The sequence below is a fragment of the Lygodium microphyllum genome, chromosome 11, assembly GCF_053477565.2.
Source record: "Lygodium microphyllum isolate KBCC chromosome 11, Lygodium_microphyllum_v1.1.10, whole genome shotgun sequence".
In the NCBI taxonomy this organism is placed as follows: Eukaryota; Viridiplantae; Streptophyta; class Polypodiopsida; order Schizaeales; family Lygodiaceae; genus Lygodium; species Lygodium microphyllum.
In genome coordinates this window covers 151,957,723-151,980,652 of record NC_141145.1, presented here as the reverse complement: position 1 = coordinate 151,980,652, position 22,930 = coordinate 151,957,723, and the positions used below count along the sequence as shown (strand labels likewise).

Here is a 22,930-nt window from a genome sequence, read left to right as displayed (position 1 = left end):
TCATGGGCTATGGTGATGAGGGTGAATTTGGCTATAGAGTGTGGCTACCTCAGTCCAAGAAAATTGTTCGCAGCCGTAATGTTGTGTTTAATGAGGCAAAGTTGCTGAAAGGCACTTTAGCCTCAGATGAAGACATGAAAAAGGTCAAATTTCAGAATTTGCAGCCACCTATTACTTCAAATGATGAGCCTCATGGTGCTGTACCACAGGCTGAAACTGATGATCAGCCGGTTATCTTCGAGCCAGATGATGATGGACAACAAATAGAAGCACAGGGAGGTTATGGACAGCAAGATAGACTTGCTGATTATGAAAATGCAGGTGCTGGAAATGAAAATGAAGGTGCCGTACAGCATGAACAGCATGCTGAAAATGGCTTACAGCAGCCAATAAATGCTGAAAATAACATGCCTCCAAATGTAGATCCGATTCCTGAGAATGTAGATCATTGGGTACGCAGGTCTACACACCCAAGAAGGCAGCCACATAGGTATGACCCCTCTTTGCATTATGTGATGCTTACTGATGAGGGTGAGCCTTTGACATATAAAGAGGCTAAGTCATGCAAATTCAGTAATAAGTGGGAGCTAGCTATGCAGGAAGAGATTAAATCTCTGTATGCTAATGATACTTGGGATCTTGTGTCGTTGCCCAAAGGAAGAAAGCCTCTTCCAAACAAATGGGTTTACAAAGTAAAGACAGTTGATGGGAAACCCAAGTACAAGGCAAGATTGGTTGCCAAAGGTTATGCACAGAAGGAAGGGATTGACTTCCAGGAGGTCCTCTCACCTGTTGTGAAGATGACCACACTACGTGTGCTTTTTGCTCTCACTGCTGTATTGGATTTAGAGCTATACCAAATGGATGTGAAAACAGCTTTTCTGCATGGTGACATTGATGAGGAGATCTACATGAAACAACCCGAGGGTTTTGTAGTTCCTGGAAAAGAGCAGTTGGTGTGTAAACTAAAACGCAGCTTATATGGGCTGAAACAAGCACCACGACAGCGGTACAAAAAGTTTGACACTTTTATGCTCTCACATGGGTTTACACGCAGCCATGCAGATCATTGTTTGTATATGAAAAAGGATACAGATGGCAGCCCTATCATACTTGTTTTGTATGTGGATGATATGTTGTTAGCTGGGAAGAGAAAGACTAGCTTGGATGCTCTCAAAGATCAGCTGAAATCAGCTTTTTCCATGAAAGATTAGGGGAATGCAGAGCATATATTGGGCATGAGGATTCGTAGGGATAGAACGCAGAAATTGCTGTTCTTATCTCAAGAAAAGTACATTGAAAAGGTACTGGACAGATTTAACATGGCTGAAGCTAAGCCTCTCGGAGTACCCTTACCTCCATACCTTAAGCTTAGTAAAGCCAACAGCCCAAAAGATGACTTGGAAGCCAATGCTATGAAGGGAGTCCCTTATGCATCAGCTTGTGGCTCTCTTATGTATGCTATGGTGGCTACTCATCCAGACATTGCTCATGCAGTGGGAGTTGTTAGCAGGTTTATGTCAAATCCTGGCAAACCACATTGGGAGGCTGTCAAGAGTATTCTTAGATACCTGAAGGGTACACAAAGAAAGTGTATTTGCTATGGGCAGGGTGCACTTAATTTGCAGGGTTATTGTGATGCAAACATGGCAGGTGACTTAGACACTCGCACGTCCACTAGCGGGTATGTCTTTACAGTTGCTGGAGGGGCCGTCTCTTGGTGCTCCAGGTTGTAGAACATTGTCGCATTGAGTACTACTAAAGCTGAATACATATCAGCTACTAAAGCTTCTAAGGAAGCTATATGGTTGAGCAGACTCGCAGAGGATCTCGGCATGTCTGTGAGTACTCCAATGTTGGGATGTGATAGCCAGAGTGCTGTGTATCTGGCTAAAAATGCCATGTATCATTCACGCACAAAGCATATTGATGTGCGATATCACTTTATCAAACAGATTCTGGAGGATGGTCTAATCACATTGACCAAGATCAAAACGCAGGACAACCCTACAGATGTTCTCACTAAAAGTCTAGGCAAGGCTCAGCATGAGCATTGCATACGACTAGTGGGAGTTGGTTAAAGGTTCACTCCGGACCTTTAAGTGGGAGGTTGTTGGGATGTAAAGGTCCTTTATTCACCTCCGTGTATTTTACACGTCTATTGTTATGTTGTACATTGTTGGGATGTAAAGGTCATTTATTCACCTCCGTGTATTTTACACGTGTATTGTTATGTTGTACATGTGAATGCACCCTTACAGGCCCTAAGTATAAATACATTTTATTCTTTGTGTACCAACACATTGTTGGTACACCCAAAATCTGTTCGTCGCTCTTACTCTCACTCTCACTCACCTGTTCACTTCCTCTGCTGCAAATCTTCACGCTTCCGCTACCCGCGCGCTCCAACAGGACAGCCATAAGAACCATGATGCTGCATGCAAGGGAGAATAGTAGGAACTTCATATGCTGGTGCACAAGTCATGGATGAACTCATAGTTGTCAACATTGAGCTCCAAATCCTTCAATTTCTCCAATATCTTGTCCATAGCCTCATCGAACTTGTCAATGCATGGTTGCATATTGCCCATAAACCTCAACAAATGCATTATTGGTTGTACCATTGCATCAATGTGCTTCACATCTTCCCAAACACAAGATTCTCTACTAATTCTTTGCCAATGATGAAAAAGTAAACTCATCACTCATAAAGAAATGTCTTAAAGCACCCATTGAATACGCTCAGTCGACCCAACATAAGGAAATTGAATACAAACTGGGTTTCAAAATATTCCCGCAACATTTTGTTTGACTTCTTGTTGAACTCATGGCGCAAGAATTGATGATTCAGCACAAATGATACCATCAACTTCACATTGTCAATGACAAGTTGTATCCATGGCAACTTTCCAATATCTTTTAGTAAGTTGTTCAAATAGTGAGCCATGAAATAAAACTATTTAGTATTTAAATACTAAATAAACATTCGGCAAAACAATACATGTTGTCACAAGGACGTGAAATTTGGAGATGCTTCAATCTTCCCGATAACATTTGATTAAATTATTAATTAAATGTGTAAGGTTGTTTAAGCACATGTGCAATTATTTCATGATAACAAGCCAAGAATCTTGAGGATGCAATGGGTGTCATAGACAAAAGTTGTGATAAGTTATGCCAACTACACTTTGGCAGTTAGTTGGTATCAAATGTAACCGTAGGGCGATGGTTTGGACCAACAACTGTCATTCGTGGCAACAAGGACTAACATTAATTAATTAATTAATGCCAATATAAGGATCAATAGAGATTGAGGACTACTTCAAGTTGCAAATGGCCTAACCAATAAAATTATGGATAAGCACATTTAATTTTAGGTAGCGTCAAAAAGGGCTAAATTTAATTTTTAAAATTACTTAATTCTAAAAATTAATTAAATGACTGGATAATGCTGAAAAATGGGTTTAAAAGGCTGCCACTTGGCAGAAATGCCCATGCAAATTGAGAAAACATTTTTGAGAGCTAGGTCTTAGCCATTCAGTTAGTTTATAGCTTGGGAGAGGAAGAGAGAGAGTTATTGATCCATTTTCTTATCAAAGAAAGCACTTTGCTGTACAAGACAGCCATCTAGGAGCCTCAACAAGCAGGGGATAGCAAGGAGTCAACTTCCACGAGATGGCAACAGAATTTTGATCAAGTGACAGCATTTTGGAGGTACGTGGCAATGGGTGACTACATTCAATGCGAGCTAGAGCAGGCAACAAGCAGAATTTAGGGTTTTCTCACGAAGAGAATCATATTTTTCTCTCAACTTGGCTTTTGTCTCACCTTCTCCAACCCACTCTCAAGAGATCTCAACATTTCTCAACCATTTTGAGTAGATCTCAGTCAAATTTGGTAGACAATAGAGAGATCTTTGTTGTAAACCCTAAATTCCAGCAAAAATTAGGGTTTAACAACCACCTCGAGACCCGTGCCAAAATTTGAAGGCATCATACATTGCATTCAGCACCTAAAATTTGTGTAATTGTCAAGGAATTCAAATGCCAACCCTTTCATTGTAATTTGGGGCAGCATTTGGCCAGTTGGTAATTCCATTTGTACAAGTCCTGGGTGAAAAATCAAGGAGCAATTGGCCCAAATTGATTGCTAATTGTTGCTACAGCAAAGGGGCTCTTTGGAACAACAAAGAAGATTGTGAATCTCAACTTGAACTCATTCCATTAGCAATACAGTTAAAGAAATACCGAAAGGGGCGCCAATTTTGGGGCCAACAGGGTGTCCAATGTCCAAGGTTATTAAAGTAATTTGTGCATTTCAAGTTATATTCATTTGTTGATTAATGTAGTTGAGTGCTTAATCACAAAATTACTACCCTTTCCAAGAAGGAAGGCTGATTTCACATGCTATCCTATTTGCAAGCTCACCAACAACAACAAACCCCACAACAAGATTCCTACCAATAAATTCACCGCATATGTCCACTTAGTAGCAAGTGTATCAGCATCTGACTTTCCTATTTGAAACTAGTCCTCCTCAAATAGGGTGGTAAATAACCTGATTAAGCACTAATTACAACAAGCATAAAATTCACGTAAACTGAAAATGCATACCTTACCGCTTTAATCTTGGACATTGGACACCTTGTTGGCCCTGAAACAAGAGTCCCTTGTGATATTTCTTTACCTTAAATTGCAAAAGAAAGGAGTACAACTGAGATCGTTTGATCTCCTTCACTAATCCAAGTGCCTCTTGCTATCAAAACTAGCCAGCAAATCTCCAAACCAATTTGCCCCTTGGTTTGCTCGAGGATTGACACCTTCACTCCCCTCCTTTGAGAGACAAATTCGGCCCCAAATCTAATATTGGCTGGCCAACCTCTTGAATCCCCTTGAAATTCCTCAAATTCAGCTGCTGAAATTCAAGTTCTAAGCCCTCAATTTTTTAGCACACATCCCAAGGTGGCTGTCAAACCCTAATTTTTACTATAAATTAGGGTTGACAACAATGATTGGCTGAAGTCTCTTCCTCTGTTGGCTCAATTTGCTGGAAAATGCTAAGATAACTTAAGAGATGTTTGAAGGATGAGAGAGAATATTGTAGAGAGATAAATTTCACATTCATTGCAAGAAATGCTAAAAAATAGCAGCTGCCCTGCTCAAATAGCCATGGAAGCTATTACCTACAGCTGAGGACTGCCAAAAAGACCGTTGCCCTCTCTTGTATGCTATCATCTACACCAAAAGAACCTTGGGCTACTATCATCTACTCTTGCAAAACTCCAAACTACTGTCACATGCTATAGGGCTGATCCCTAGTGGCCACAAATCACATTATTGGCCTCTCCTTGCTCTCTAGCAGCCTCCTCCTCTCTCATAATGACTGGAATAGCCCCTCAAAAAATTTTCTCAATTTGTATGGGCATTTTTGCCAAGTGGCAGCTTTTTAAACCCATGTTTCAACATTATCCAACTTATTAAACGAATTTTCAGAATTAATATTTTAAAATTAATTTAACGATTATTCTAGTATCCAAAAAACTAATTCCATCAACCAATAATTAAATTAGCTAGGCCAAGTTGTCTTCCAAGTATCCCTAAGTAGTTATTGACCCCTAGACTAGCATTAATTAATTAATGTCTTGTCTCTAATGTTGCCACTAACATTAGTGGCCAATAAATTGATCTAGGCCTAAATCAAACACCAGATACCACCTAGTACCTATCACACATAACTTATTACAATGCAACCATTGATATCTCAAGGTCTTGGGTCCCACATTGTGAAATAATCAGCTTGTACCTCACATGTGCAAGTCACATTAGTACATTTAATTAACTTTTAATCAAATGCTAAGCAAACCAATATAAAATTTCACATCCTCGTGATACATTTTCCTAAAGCATCATGAGATAAAAGAAGCACATCTCACCTCGAGATTAAGTGACCACCCCATGGATAGATCTCTTGTGCAAGTCACTCTATCCAACTACAATCAGTGACATACCATTCTTTTTCCATGCACACGGTTTTCTCAATTGCTTGCTCCACCACGTGCCTTTCTCTTTCAAGAAATATGGTACACAAGGTCTCTAATGAAGGAGGAGTATAAGTTGGGCCATGCTTCCCAATCTTTTTGCACATTGCTTTAAAATATTCCAATCTTGCAACATTGAATGCAATGTAATCATGAAAAAAGAACCATGCAACAATGGCATCAACTTCCTCTTTTTTTTTGTTAATCCCAAATAGCCTCAAGAGTACACAGCCGCATGGGAGGATCAATCAATCCTTGCCCAACAAATGCTACTTGAATAGATGACATGTAGCTAGCATCAATACAAGATGATTCACGAGATACTTGAGAGCTCGATACTTGAGATCAATTCATATCCTTCAATGTGCAAGCTCAAACTTTGCTTGTTCCACTTGTTCAACAACATGGGCACAATTTGCATGTCCATACACGAGATCCTCCACCACTTTCAAGGCACTCAATATACACCTCATCCCACCAAGACCATGTGTCAAACCTCCTACTTCTACAACAAAGACCACCTCAATGAGTAGTTTCCCCGTGTTTGGGATGTCGATGCCATGAGATGATGAGAAAGATTAAAAAAGGATAGAGAGAGAGAGAGAGAGAGGGAAGAGATTAAAACTTGAGAGCCAAGGCAAGCTATAGATAGAGTATTGCCCATGCGGGAACATGAGAGAGAGAGAAGTTCTAGTTGTGGACACTAACGTGGAGCTGATTGAAGCCTTGGGGGCACGCTATGTGCTACAAAACAAACAATCAAACAACCTTTATTTCAGTCGCAAATTAGCGAGCTGCACTGTGGGGCTATGAAGTCGAATATTCAATTGTCCTATCCAAAGGGAGTTGTTAGCACAATAGAAAAGCGATTAGTCAGCCCTTTTTTAATCGATGATTCATTAAGATTAGTCGCTTACATCACTCAATCACTTTTATCATCACATTATCCGTCACAACGTTGCCCATCACATTTTGCATTCTGTAATGTCACAAGGTGACACAAAGAAAAGTGCAATCACATTGAAAAGTGATGTGTCCCATCACGGAACTGTCTTATTAACAGCATTCCATGTCTGTTCCGCCTACTACTTGTGACTATAATTTATTCATATTCATTCACTTCATTATTCTCTGTGTCATTATCTCTGAGTTACCCTGAACCTAACTATGTTCTAGTATTAGTTTATGATTTGTCGTATGATTGTGTTTGAGTTTCTCTATTAGGGCATCTCTCCACATGGTATCAGAGCTGGATACTCTCTAAGGTAACCTAGACCTTGATCTAAAAGCTCTTTTCAAAAGCCACAAACTACAATAGGATAAATTACTTCGGCATGTCTATACCAACTAAATCTCGAAAGGAGCATATGCCAAGAACTAAGCAAGAGTGCATTCACTACTAACTCCGCAAGGTTTTCATTCCATCGGAGATCCTTCTGACTTTATCGAAGACATCACCGCAAGAAGTTAGCAACCTCATGCAAGAAGGAGAAGAAGAAGAAGTGGGATTCAGACTCCTCCAACGCATCATTCTTTTCCTTGGACTCTTACTCCAATACGCCGACCAAGGACAAGTCCAAAGCGTAAAGGAGATCCACTTCTTTAGATCAAGGGAAGGGCTTCGTGTTATGAGGACATGTGATTTTGAAACCTCACTTCACATATGAATTAATTTTTAATCACATGGTTAAGTAAATGTTGCACATGTGAGATGTAATTGGGATTAGAGTAAATTTACAAGCCCAAGACCCGAGAAAATCACAGGATGTCAAAGGCAAAAGTTACTATAAGTTATACCGCACAGGTACTTGGTCATATCTGGCGCCGATTGTTGGCCTAGGTCATTCATTTGGCCATAAGTCTCAATTGGTGACAATAGAAAAATGGCATTTAATGGTACCTAATGTCAATTTGATTATCAAAGATAGCACAGAGACACTCAGGAATGGAAGTTACCTAGCCAATTTAACTATTGGCCAGTTAGATTATTTTTCAAGGCACCAAAATAATTATTAGATTAATTTTCAATATTTGAAGACTGAAAATGAATATTTAATCATGGATAATGCTAGAAAAACCATTTGGAAAGGCAGTCACTTGTCAAAAATACCCATGCAAGACTGAAAAACGTCTTTAAAGGTTGGAGAGAGGCTTTTTTAGTGTATTCAGCCTGCAAGAGAGAGGGAGGAGATGCTACTGGTCTAATTTGCAGCCATTGAAGGACCTTCTGAGGCAACTAGGGACAAGAGAAAACCAATCAACAGCAGGTGACAGCATCTACAGACTGTTGAGACAAGGCAGCAGCAATAAATGACTGATTTTCTTCAGTTCTTTGCATCTATAAGCTGTTGAGGCAGGGCAACAACAGTAAATGACAGATTTTCTTCAGTTCTTCGCGAAGAAAGTCTGAATTTTCTCTCTCCTCAGCATTCTCTCTCATCTCCCAACCTTTCTACAGCCTTGCTCCGAAGATTACAGTATTAAGATCACCAAAGGCTGAGAAATTTCAAATTTCTCTACTGTAAACCCTAATCTCAAACAAAAATTAGGATTTAGCAGCAGCCTCAAGAAGCGTGCCAAAAATTGGAAGCTCCAAGACTTAGATTCAACTGGGTTGAAGCTGTTTTTGACCTATTCAAGTGGAGGGACCAGCAAAACATTGAATTTGGGGAATTTTCCATCTCTATCAAAGCGGGTGAAGGCCAATCGACTGCCTGAATCAAGGAGCAAATCGAATTGAAGACTTGCTGGTCATTTTGGATAGCAAGTGGAGTTGGAATACCGAAAGCGATTGAGAGAATCGCATTGTACATCAACTTTTTCTTCAATTAAGTTAAATAAATACCAAAAGAGGCACACCCCAGTTTTGGAGCCAACAAGGTGTCAATGTCCAAGATTATATGGTAAAGTGTGCATTTCAGTTTTGTGAATTTGTTAATTGCTGTAAATAGTGCTTAATCATGTTATTTACCACCCTATCCAAGGAGAAAGGCTGGTTACAAGAACCATGGCCATATCCTCTGAAGATATTGTCCGTCCTCATTCCTAATATCCTTCATTTTGTTGATGTATTCCTTCATAGAGGAGGTCATCAACTAAGAGAATGTGAAGCTTCTTCTCTAAGGTGATATGGTGAACAAAAGTCTTTTGATGGTAAAGAGAAAAAAGCTTTGTCCGTACTTTTTATGTTGTCTTTAACCTACACACATAAATAAAATCTTATAGACTCATGAGGAGAAAGGACCAAGCTCGAGAGTTGAGCCTATTTCAAAGGGTTGTGTTACATTAAGGTAAATTTAGGGGAACATGCACGAGAGTGACCGTCCGGGCTCTTGGGCGCCCGAACGGGGTCAAGGGGAGCCTAGAGAGTAAGGGAGTCCAGGAATAGTAGGACTCCAGCAAGTTGACGGCTGGCAAAGAGATAAGACTGAGGGCCAGCACTTATCTAGGCGTGGCTGGGAGGTGAAGAACACTCGTGCTTCCATCAGTTTTGAAAAATCTGTGCCCGTAATCTAACATTGGTATCAGAGCCTATGTTTCTGATCAAACAAGAATCTGGGAGGTCATCAGTCAAGAAACGGGCCATCAGTTAGAAGTGTTCTGCTCCATCGCGTGAGAAAGCGTGTCGTCTACCCTGTCCCGTCGCGTGCAGTACTTCCGCCCAAGAAAATCGTCACGCGATCTGACGGATTATTTCTGTCCTGCACCGTCACATAAGAAAACGCGCCATTACTTCTTCCGTCCGTCGCGTGAGAATCGACGGATCGTGAGGAAAACGGAGGAGACTTATCACATTAGTAATGTAGCGCCACGTCACTTAAGTGACCTTTAATACTAGTCTAACGTTACGGGGACCTGCGACAGGGCAGAAACGGGCAGAGAAAAAAAAAATATAAAAAAACGTGGGTCGCGAGGACCAGGCGAGCAGCCACCAGCATTCGTGAGGACCAGGCGAGCAGCCACCAGCATCCGCGAGGACCAGGAGTGGAGTCGCCAGTATTCGCGAGAACGAACCAGCTCAAATGTGAAGCTGTCAGCAGCCGCGAGAAACAGATGTATTAGACTGCTGTTGATGGATAGGACTGCTCCTGAGGCGGATAAGACTGCGATTGCTGGGAAACAGGCTGAAAACTTTATATACAACTGAAGCCACAGCCTGCCATTAAAAATCAGGGAAGTATTTTATCTTGTATGCAAATTTCTTATTTTTGCTTTCCAATTCCAGTGTATTAATGGCAGAAAAAGGGAAAGAAAGGGTAATGGAAAGCTCTAGTTCCGGGGATCAACCTATGGTAGATCCCCATGAACCAGACATACAAGAAGAACAATGGGAAGAATTTTTTGCCACGAGAGAGCAATTTGATGATCTTTCTGCTCGTGTGCAAACTCAAGGGGTTCAAATGGAGTTTTTAACTCAAACACTAACTGAAATAAAATCTCAGTTAACTTTATTGTTGGAAAAAGACAAAAATAAGATACAAATCTCGGATGTCCCATCTTCATCGAAAGATTTAGATGTGACTATGCGAGATCCTAAGGAACCCCAAACCTACCATAAATTGAGGGATAATCCGGTTTTAAAGGATATGAAACCACCTCAATTTTACGGGGAGAAAAAAGATAGGAATAAAGATACAATCTTTAATTTCCTCCAGAAATGGGAAGATTTACATAAATTAAAAAACACCCCACCACATCTCCAAGCATTGGAGGCCAGTTTAACTTTGGGGCCCAAAGCATATAAGTAGTGGCGAACCTTAAAGGAGGCGAATAAAATACCTGAAACTTGGGCTCAATTTGAATCCGTATTTTTAAAAGAATTTCTTCCTGAAAATGAAATGGAAAGAAATTGGGAAGATTGGGATTATGTCAGACAAAAGGGACGACCCCTACTGACATATTTGGAGGAATATCGTGAGATAATCCTCAAACTGGAAGGAATTGATGAATTCCAAAAAACTAGAGGATTCATTAGGGGACTGGATAAAGCCTGTAAAAAGGAAGTAAAACGGAGTTTACCTAAGACGCTTGAAGAGGCAACTAAATTTGCATTAATTTATGAAGATAGTACACGTCCAGGTACACTCACCAGTTTCACTGATATGGAGCCCAAGTCTAAGGAATTAGAAACCTCAAAATTTGTGGGCAAATTTAAAAGAAAAATGCCATTTTTCAAAGGTAAAAAACAACCTTTTGAAAAGAAACCATATATGAGGCCAAAGCTAAGTCCTGATGACTTTGATAAGGCCAAAAAACAAAAATTGTGTTTTAATTGCCTATCTACTAACCATGCTGCTTGGAATTGCCCTCAAAAGAAAAAGGGGGAAGACAAAGAAAAGGACAAGGGCAAAGGAAAAGAAAAACAAATCCATGTAGTGCAGACCTTAGAATTAAAGGGCCATGAAAAGTATAAATCTTTAGAGGTCTTGCACATGGATGTACAACATAAGTGTTGTATGTCAACTTCTTTGTGGCAGCCTACCTTTGGGCCACATGATTTACTTAGAGTACATGGATTGATAGCTGGAAAACGGGTTAGAGTCATGATTGATGACTCTGCCACACATAATTTTATAAATTATGCACTTGTCAAAAAATTGAAACTTCCCCAACAAAACAGTGAGCATCAATACGTTGTGCGTATGATGCAAGGCCAAGACAATAAAATATGGGATACAATGGTATCCAATTTGGAAATCGAGATTCAAGGATATAAAGATAAGCTTGATTTCCAAATAATGAACATGGAAAGAGCTGACATTGCTCTAGGGAGGGAGTGGCTATGGGGATTGGAACCATCCTTAAAACGTAGCTATCACCATAATACACTGGAATTTGAAAGGGATGGTAAGACTTTTGTCATTCAAGGTGAACATGAAGTATCTGATAATCCTTTGCTGTGTTCTACTGAAGTTCAGAAGCTGATAAAGAAGGAAGTTTGTGAGGTATATATACTATGGTCTCTTCCTGTACAGAGTACTTTTACTTTCTGTAATATAAAGCAACAATTTTCTTATGTTTGCGAATTGAATGTAAATAATGAATTGAACAGTTTGTTAGATGATTTTAAAGATGTGTTTCCTTCTGATTTACCTAGTGGCCTTCCACCAGATAGGGGTGAAATAAATCATCCAATTGATATAAATAAGGACACACACCCAATTTCAAAACCACCATATAGGTTAAGTGAAACACAGCATCAAGAAGTTGAAAGACAAATTAAGGATTACCTGGATAAAGGGTTTATTCAACCCAGTAATTCACCTTGGGCTTCACCAATTTTATTGGTAAAGAAAAAAGATGGTTCTATGCGACTTTGTGTTGACTATAGAGCACTTAATAAAATAACGGTGAAGAATAAATTTCCTATGCCCAAAATGGAAGATCTTTTTGATCAATTGCAAGGGGCAAAATTCTTCACAAAGATAGACTTAAGATCAGGTTATCACAAAATAAGAATTAAGGCACAAGATATTTCCAAAACGGCATTTCGTACTAGATATGGGCATTATGATTTTTTAGTGATGCCTTTTGGTCTCACTAATGCACCAGCTACTTTTATGAAGCTGATGAATAGTGTTTTACGGCCCTATCTAGGACATTTTGTAGTAGTCTTTTTGGATGATATCTTGATCTTTAGTAAATCAAGAGAAGAACATTTGGAACACTTATTATTAGTATTCCAACTGTTAAGAACACATTCCCTTTATGCGAAGAAAACTAAATGTGAATTCTTTGCACAAGAGGTCAAATATTTAGGGCATATAATCTCGAAAGAGGGAATCAACATGGATCCAGAAAAAGTAAGGGCAATTATTGAATGGCCACCTCCACGGAACCTGGAAGAGCTGCAGATCCTCCTAGGTTTATCTGGATTTTATCGTAGATTCATTCGAGATTATGCCAAAATAGCTGTTCCAATGACAGACCAACTTAAAGGGAAAGGGAAAAGTTTTAATTGGGGAACAGACCAAAATGAAAGTTTTCAAAAACTTAAGGTAGCTATTGCTACAGCTCCAGTATTATTAATAGTGGATCCCAATAAACCATTTGTGGTTGAAGCTGATGCCAGTGACAAGGCAATAGGCGCGGTCTTATTACAAGAAGGTCGACCAGTTGCTTTTGAAAGCAAGAAATTAGATCGTGCAAAACAGAATTATTCTGTTTATGAGAGGGAGTTGTATGCAATAGTACATGCAATGAAGAAATGGAGGCATTATTTGTATGGTGCCAAACTTTTGATCTTATCGGATCATGAAAGCATTAAGTGGCTTAATGATCAACCAGATTTACATGGGCGTAAAGCCAGATGGGCCGAACTCCTCCAAGAGTTCGACTATGAAATAAGATATAGAAAAGGAAAGTATAATATAGTAGCTGATACACTCAGCAGAATGCCCATCATTAATGAATAGAGTTTTACTCAGTTCACTTCCAACTTGCTTGAATCTTTAAAAGGGAAATGTCAGGTTGATCCGGCATATTCCAACATATGGGAAGCAATAAAAAATGGGGATCCAAATAAAAGTGCTTCTACTGAGGAAGGAATATCTGAGGATGTTCAACTAGGAAATGGAGCATCAGGGGTTGCTCAAACTGGATTCAAGTGGAAGAATTTTACCATTGATAATGGTTATTTACTCTACAAGGGTAGGGTATGTGTCCCGAAAGATATAGAAATAAGGCGCCAGATACTCTTTGAGTGTCATGATACCCCTAGTGCGGGACATCCAGGAGTTAATAAGACCTATAGTCTTATTAAAAGGCAGTTCTATTGGCCTGGAATGAATAAGGACGTCCTTGACTATGTGGTCAAATGTAATAAATGCCAGGTTAATAAAGCTGAAAAATTAAAAATGGGAGGACTTCTCCATCCATTAGAAATTCCTTCGGGAAAATGGGAGAGTATCTCCATGGATTTTATTGTTGCTTTACCTAGAACACAGAGGGGGCACGACTCTATGTGGGTAATTGTGGACAGGTTAACCAAAATGGCTAGGTTTATTCCAACTTCAACTGATGTTAAAACACCAGAATTGGCTAGATTGTTCGTAGAGAACATATACCGATTGTATGGCCTTCCGGCAAATATAGTTTCTGATCGGGATAGAAAATTTGATAGCCATTTTTTGCGTGCGGTATTTAAGAAATTGGATACTAAACTTAGCATGAGTACGGCGGATCATCCGCAAACAGATGGGCAAACTGAAAGGATTAACCAAATTCTTGAAGATATGCTTAGGGCACATGTAAGCAAAAGGCAAACTAATTGGGAAGAGTATTTACCGATAGCAGAGTTTGCATATAACAGTGCCAAACACTCTTCCACTGGATATAGTCCGTTTATGTTGATGTATGGGTTTCAGCCCAGAGCTCCTTTTGCAGTAGGATTGCATAAGGAAAAGGTTCGGGTAGCTAAAGACTTTTTGGAGGATATGAATAATATGTTAAAACTTGCTCAAGAAAATATTAAAAAGGCTCAAAGTCGAGCTAGAGCATATGCAGATCCTCACCGAAGAGACATCTCCTTTGAAGAAGGAGAATTGGTCTATCTTAAGGTGCCTGAACAAACTAAAACTATGAAAAAGGGACATTGTCCAAAGCTTTCACCAAGGTATTGTGGTCCTTTCATAATACTTAAAAGGGTGGGAGAATTGGCTTACAAGCTCCAACTACCTGCTGGTAGTAAAATACATCCAGTTTTTCATGTAAGTAAACTAAGGAAGAAGCTGGGGGATTTGGATAATCTAATCCTAAATGATGATATTGAGGAGTTATTCTATGATCAATCTAATCCACATGAACCAGAAAAAATATTAAATGTTCGTAATAGACGAACGAGAAATACTATTTATCAAGAATGTTTGGTTAAGTGGAAAGATTGTTCAGAGGAAAGCTCAACATGGGAGCGAGTAAGTACTTTAAAGAAAAGGTTTCCCGATTTACAATTAGACCTTCCAAATATCGTTTTCGAGGACGAAACCGATTCTTAAGGGGAAGGAAATGTGACATTAATGTGACATTAAAAGGGATATTTAATGTCACATTAAGGTCATAAGTGTGAAATGTGACATTAAAAGGGATATTTAATGTTACATTAAGGTAAATTTAGGGGAACATGCACAAGAGTGACCGTCCGGGCTCTTGGGCGCCCGAACGGGATCAAGGGGAGCCTAGAGAGTAAGGGAGTCCAGGAATAGTAGGACTCCAGCAAGTTGACGGCTGGCAAAGAGATAAGACTGAGGGCCAGCACTTATCTAGGCGTGGCTGGGAGGTGAAGAACACTCGTGCTTCCATCAGTTTTGAAAAATCTGTGCCCGTAATCTAACAGGTTGCATGATCCATAGATGAACCAATAGTGGAATTCTCCACAAGCGAAGGAATAGGGATAGTGACAAAAGCCCAAAGATCAAAGGTATCAAGAATACACTCCACTTTGCAAAACCAAAGGGAGTTATTAGATTCATCCAAACAATCTTCTTTAGGTAGAGAAGGAAGAACAAGTACCTATATAGAAGGTGCAATCACAGGCATCCAAGGGTGAGAAGGTTGAGCCCTATGGGAGACATGAAAGAGGGAGAAGAGGGCTGCTCCGATCTCTATGACCTGTTGGGTGATGGTTCCTATGTAGGATGAGACTCTAACCTCTAATCTTCAAGATGATCACTACGCCTATCAAAGGGAGTATAAATAGACTCCTCATCTAACCTTGAAACCAATGGAATCCCATGTCTCTAGGCTGCACACACCGAATCTATTGCATTTTACTGAAGAAGAGCCCAAATGAAGAGAAGAATCAACTATACATGCAAGAAATCAATTGTAGATGTCCCATCTTTGTTGAAAGCACTTCTAGAATGCAAAATATCTGTGTTTTCTGCAGCAAATAGCAGGCTGAAAATTTGTGTTTTCGAGAATAGGGTGGTCTTGTGTGAAGGAAACCTCCACGTCCTTACTTAGGTTATGATACCATGTGAGAGCATGCAACGGATGAGGAACACACACATGGAGAGAAAAGGGAAAGATTGAGACACCAAGAATGAAAGAGATATTTGCACTAAATCTGGAAAGAAAGCCGAATACAACAACGGACTGATTCAATCCCTGCATGCAGCCCCAAAGCATCAGTGAGAGCACCCGATGAGGCTGAAGATGATGGCAGCACCGATGGTAGTTGGGTAAGAAGGACCATGGCCATATTCTCCAAAGATTTCATCCACGCTCATTCCTCATATCCTCCATTTTGTTGACATGGACCTTCATAAAAGAGGGGTCATCAAGTGAGAACATGTGAAGCTTCTTCTCTGAGGTGATATGAAGCACAAAAGCCTTTTGATGGTAGGGAGAAGAAAGCTTTGTCCACACTTTTTAACCTGCGCACATGAACAAGAACAATATATTCATGAGGAGAAACGTCTAAGCTTGAGAGTTGAACCTATACCAAAGGGTTGCATGATCCATACATGAACCAATAGCAAGATCCTACAATGGCTGAGAAATATGGATAGTAACAAAAGTCAAAAGATCAAAAGTATCAAGAATACACTCCACTTTGCAGGACCAAAGTCAATAATTAGATCCATCAAAACAACCTTCTTTGAGTAGAGAAGGAAGAACATGCAATACACAAAAGGTACCATCATAGGCATCCAAGGGCAAGAAAGACGAGCCCTATGGGAGACATGAAGAGAGGGCTGCTCTGATCTCGGTGACCTGTCACGTGATGGTTCCTATGCAAAATTGAACCTTGACCTCCAATCTTTGCAATGATCAAACCACGCATCCAAGGGAGTATGTATAGACTCCTCATTTGAATTATCACCTTGCACCAGTGAAATTCCATGTCTCTAGGCTTGCAAACATGCTAAATCTGCCGCATTTAATTGTAGAAGCGCCCCACACAAAGAGAAGAATCACATGTCCTAAACAACCTTGCACATTTGATTATTAACTTAATCAAATGTTAGCAGCAAGATTAAAATATCCCAAAATTTCACATCCCCCCTATAGACCCTCCACATCAACTCTCCTAAATCCCATTTAAGTCTTTGTAGAGGCATCCTTTCATATGCTAGTATCTCCATCCATCTACAAGACAAGTAACTAGGTTTGAATCTATGTGCCACATTTTGTCAAAGTGTGCCACTAATCTGATCATGTGCTTGAAGCTACGACAAAGTGCTATAAGGTCAATGTAACTCAATTCTAAGGTGCAAATTTTCAATTTAATAAAAGTTTCATGTTGCGCCTGATGAGCCTGGCAGAAGCAAAGAGAGTATGAACATCAATCGAGGTGCTGAACAGTGAGAGTGTGAGAGTGAGAAACTACCAATAGGTGTGTACCAGTGTGGTACACACAAAGAATAAAAGAATGTATTTATACTTAGGTACGGTACACTTACACCCGCTAGGGTGAGTTCACATGTGTGAAGTAATATATATACGAGAGAGCGCGTAAAGAGCCTTTACACCCAACAACCTTCCACTTAAAGGTCCAAAGCGAACCTTTAACCAACTCCCACAAGTCTAATGCAATGCTCATGTGGAACCTTTGCAAGACTTTTAGTGAGAACATCTGCAGGGTTATCTTGTGATTTGATCTTAGTCAGTGTGACTAGACCATCATCCAGAACCTGTCTGATAAAATGATACCAAATATCAATATGTTTGGTACGTGCATGAAACATGGCATTCTTAGCCAAATATAGAAAGCGCTGTAAATACAGGTGTTTTGATAGGCAGGCCAAAATCCTTGATTAAGCAACCAAGCCAAACTGCTTCTTTTGAAGCTTCAGTGGCTGAAATATATTCAGCCTCTGTGGTAGAGTGCTACTATTTTTTGCAATCTAAAGCACTAAGAAACTGACCCACCAGTCAAGGTAAAGATGTACCTGCTAGTAGACTTACGAGTATCCAAGTCACCTGCCATGTCTGCATCACAATACCCCTGCACATCTAATGTATCCTTGCCATAGCAAATACATTTTCTTTGTGTGCCTTTAAGATACCGTAAAATACATTTCACTGCTTCCCAATGTGCTTTTCCAGAATTTGACATGAACCTGCTTACAACTCCCACTACATAAACAATGTCAAGTCTAGTGGCAACCAGAGCATACACGAGTGAACCACAAGCTGAAGCATAACGAACACCCTTCATAGTACTAGCTGCCTTATCATCTTTCAGGCAATCTGCTTTGCTAAGCTTAAGATAAGGTGGAAAAGATATACCAAGAGGCTTAGCATCAGCCATAGAAAAACGAACAAGTACTTTGGTGATGTACTTTTCTTGTGAGAGAAATAAGAGTTGTTGCTCTCTATCTCGTGTTACACACATACCCAAAATATGTTCACAGCTACACTCAAATCCTTCATGGAAGAGGCTGAATTCAGCTATCTTTTCAATGCATTAATCTTGCTTATATGCTTACCAGCAATAAACATATCATCCACATAAAGCACAAGTATAATAAGGCTTCCATCATTAGCCTTCTTAATATATAAGCAGTGATCTGCACTACTATTAAATCCATGTGAGAGCAGGCATCAAACTTTTTATACCATTGTCTAGGAGCCTGTTTCAAACCATACAAGCTTCTCTTAAGTTTACATGCCAACTACTACTTTCCTTGTATAACAAAGCCTTCGGGCTGTTTCATGTACAGCTCTTCTTCCAGATCACCATGCAGAAATGTAGTTCTAACATCCATCTGATCAAGTTCAAGATCCATAGATGCTACAGTGGCAAATAACACTCAAAGAGTGGTCATTTTGATAACAGGAGAAAACACTTCCTGAAAATCAATACCCTCCTTTTGTGTATAGCCCTTGGCCACAAGTCTAGCTTTGTATTTGGGCTTGCTATCCACACATTTGATTTTATAGACCCATTTGTTAAGAATGGCTTTCCTATCCTTGGGCAATGTAATCCCAAGTATCATTTTGATACAATGACTTCATTTCTTCCTGCATAGCTAGCTCTCACTTTTTCTTTAATTCACATGAAAAGGCTTCTTTATACGTAAGAGGCTCACCTTCATCGATGAACAAAATGTCAGAGATCATAGCCTGTTTAGGCAGCTGCACAGTCAGCAGCAGCAGTCGGACCAGCAGCTGCAGTCGGACTGTGCAGTCGGACTGCCACGTGGCAGTCCGACTGCCTGCAGCCGTTTTTTACCAGGCTGCGCCCTATTTCTGGAGCCCCGTTCTAGGTGTTTTTTCGCCTATTTATTGTCGACGACTTCAGCAGTCTACCTATTCTTCTCTGTCGCAGATTACAGACCGGTGCCGTGCAGATTTCTGTCTCTGTTCACAGATTTCAGACAGCAGACAGTGCAGACTGCAACAGACTTCGAGGTGGACAGCAGGTCGCATCGTCGAGGTGGAGACACGCAGTCCAGCGCACTGCGCCCGTGTATATCTTTATATTCAGCATTCTTTATACAGCAGATCTTCATTGTACACTGTCTCTCTCTCCCTTTTTCTCTCTGCGTTCTCTCTCTCTCAGTCCTACGCTTCCGCACCACTGCACTCTGACATGGTATCAGAGCAGTGTTTGAGGGCTGACTGAGCGCAGAATCAACCTGAAGGGGAGTTTCCATCGCGACACAAATTTGTGTTTTTTGCGTTTAAGGGCAGACAGGAGGGCTGCGCCTTGGAACTAGGCTGAAACGAGTGTGGGCGCACAGGAAAGGAGTACAGGTGGTGGATTTGCTGCTGTTTACTGCTGTTTGACGCGGAGGAAGTTTGAGTTTTCAACCTAAAAGTGCAGGTTTTGCTTTTTCATCGCCTCCGGCGGGTGAAGAAGCTTCAGGACGCGGAAGAGCCTTAGCAGGCTGAGTTTACCCAGTCAGAGGGGGCTGCTTTTGCGTTTGAGAAGGCATTGCAGGTGAAGATGTCTACAGAGATGGACTTGGAATTCCAGGCGATTATGGACCGGAAGGTGCCTGTCCTACTGGCTCTTCCTACAGATCAGAAGCTCGACGGCGACAACTACCGCATTTGGCGCGTTATGATGTTGGCCATTCTTGAGTCCTATGATTTGGCGGAGTTGGTACAGGAAGATATTGACCGGCCTTCGGTAAGAGATGAGTCCAAACTCTCTTCCGATGCTCGTGCGGAGTTGGCCAGGGCCCAGTCTCATTGGGACAAACTGAATGCCAGGATTCGATCCTTTCTCTTTCTATCATGCACTACAGCCGTGATCGCTCACATCGAGCACTTGACGGTGGCTCGTGAGATATGGCTGGAGCTTGATCAAATGTACAATCGGATGACCCTGATGAAGAGGGTTTCTTTGAAGGTACAGATGCGGACCTTGTCCGTCAATAAGTCTTCTTCGCTAAGGGAACACATTAACAAGCTAAGGCAGCTACAGATGCAGGTTCAGAATGCGGGGAAGCCAATTTCCTCCGAAGACATGGCAATCACACTCTTGTCCCAGTTGCCGCCACGATTTGGTACATTTTACTCTGCCCTTATTGCTTTGGGGCGAGAGTCTACTCTTCGGTGGGAAGAGTTGGTTCCTATGGTCTTGGACCAAGAGGAACAGTTAAAGGGACAGAATGCTTCCAAGAGGGAGGCGTTGACAAGTCAAGCCTCTCAGAAGAAGGGGAAGGACCAAAAGAAGAAGAAGGGGGATAACAAGTCCAAGAAGGACAAGGAGAAGGACAAGGACAAAGACTCCACATGCCATATTTGTGGAAAGACTGGCCATTGGAAGAAGGATTGCCCTGACAAAGACTCGAAGGACACCAAGAAGAAGGAAACCAAGGATTCTGGAGTGGTGGTTGCACCCTCATCAGCTGCATTTCTACATTTAGTTGTCATTGAGGACGCTTCACCGAATGCTTCTGATGCTGCGATGGCGGCTCCCCAATCTCGAGAGTGGATTATTGATAGTGGTGCCTCACGGCACATGACTCCTTCATCAGATGGTGTTGCCCAGCTGCGACCTTCGCATGGGCAGGTCCTCATTGGAGACAGCTCTTCAGTTTCTATTGCAGGTCGGGGTAAGATACAGCTTATTCCGGATGGACGAGGTGGCACCCATACCTCAGAGGTTTTGCATGTACCAGGATTAGGGTACCATCTCCTTTCAGTTCATAAGATTTGCTCCCTTGGTCTTTTGGTGGAATTTGACTATTCTACTGTGCGAGTCCTTGATCGTGAATCGAGGAAGGTTCTATCATCTGGATATAAGGAGAACGGCATTTACAAACTGAAGTCTTCCACTGCCCTCTCTTCTCTTCTTCTTACCTCACAGTCACAGTCTGAGATATGGCATGCTCGGTTTGGTCACCTGAACTATGACTATCTTCGGAAGGCGTCACGTGGACAGCTTGTTCGAGGGTTGCCGAATATAGTGGTGAGCCAGCATCCATGTGTCTCCTGCATACGGGGGAAGCAGCATCGGGATGCCATTCCCCACACAGCTTCGCGGCGGTCTACTTCACCGATGGAGCTAGTATCTACGGATCTATGTGGCCCTATGAGGAATGAGTCCCTGCGTGGGAGCTCTACTTCATGCTGATCGTGGATGACTATAGCAGGATGACATGGGCCTATTTATTGACACTAAAATCAGAAGCTTTCTCGCACTTCAAGGATTGGCTTCTCTTTGAGGAGAACCGATCAGGCCGGAAGTTGAAGACCTTGCGATCCGACAAGGGAGGTGAATTTGTGTCTAATGAATTTGCTCGGTTTTGTGCAGATAGAGGAATTCACCAGGAGTTTGCCAATACCAATACTCCTCAAGAAAATGGTATTCTAGAACGGAAGAACCGCAGTGTGATCGAGATGGCGCGCACCATGATGGAGCACCGACACACCCCTCCGGTTCTGTGGGCCGAGGCTGTGGCTACTGCAGTCCACATCCTTAATCGATCCCCTACTTCGGCCGTGGAAGGAATGACTCCGTTTGAGGCTTATTTTGGGACAAAGCCAGATGTTTCTTACTTTCGGGTCTTTGGGTGTGATGCCTATGTTCACATTCCCAAGGCTCACCGTGACAAATTTGAAGCGGCTTCCCGAAAACAGGTATTTGTTGGCTATAGCTCTCAGTCCCAAGGCTACCGACTATATGATCCCGTCAAGCGGGATGTATATACTAGCCGTGATGTGCGGTTTGTGGAGGTTCCGGCTTCTTCAACGGGTGAGGAGTATCCCGTTCTTGGAGATCCAGGGGAGAGTTTGGCTCCTTCTACAGTTCCACTGGAGCCTGTGCCGTTTGATTATGATTCTGTTTCTGACACAGAGTCTACTGTTCCATCGCATCCTTCTGAGGAGTTACCACCGGTGGACATCCCAGAGTCTTCTACTGATGGAGAACGACGAGGGGAGGTTCGGCCTCCTCCTCGCTGGGCCCGTGACACACTCCGTGATTCAGGGATCGAGGGGGTTCCTGAGGAGTGGGGACCGCAGGATGGTCCGCGGCGGTCACGGAGGCACCAGGCGCATTCTTCGGAGCTTGTTTGCTCCAATTATTGTTTGATGTCCCGAGTTATGCAGGATCGAGAGCCCACCTCCGTGAAGGAGGCTTTACAGTCCGCCCCATGGAAGAAAGCTATGGAAGCTGAGTTGGAGGCTATTGAGAGGAATGGCACTTGGTCACTTGTGCCACGCCCCCCTAAGAAGAAGGTGATTGGAGTCAAGTGGGTCTTCAAGACCAAATATCTTAGTGATGGTACTTTGGATAAGCACAAGGCTCGCCTTGTTGCTAAGGGTTTTGCCCAGCGCCTAGGGATTGACTGTCATGACACCTTTGCCCCTACAGCTCGTATGGCAACCATTAGAGCTGTTCTTGCTTTGGCTGGCCATAGGAGATGGCCTGTTTATCAGCTGGATGTGAAGTCAACCTTCCTGAATGGTGATTTGAAGGAGGAGATCTACGTT

At 41.6% G+C, this 22,930-nt stretch overlaps 1 protein-coding gene across 2 annotated transcripts in view; it reads right to left on the bottom strand.

Annotated features, from left to right (window-relative positions):
* The window catches only part of LOC148029533 (RING/U-box superfamily protein), a 43,910-nt gene that overhangs the window by 11,052 nt on the left and 9,928 nt on the right, over nucleotides 1–22,930 (bottom strand). The gene's annotated exons all lie outside the window — the stretch shown is intronic.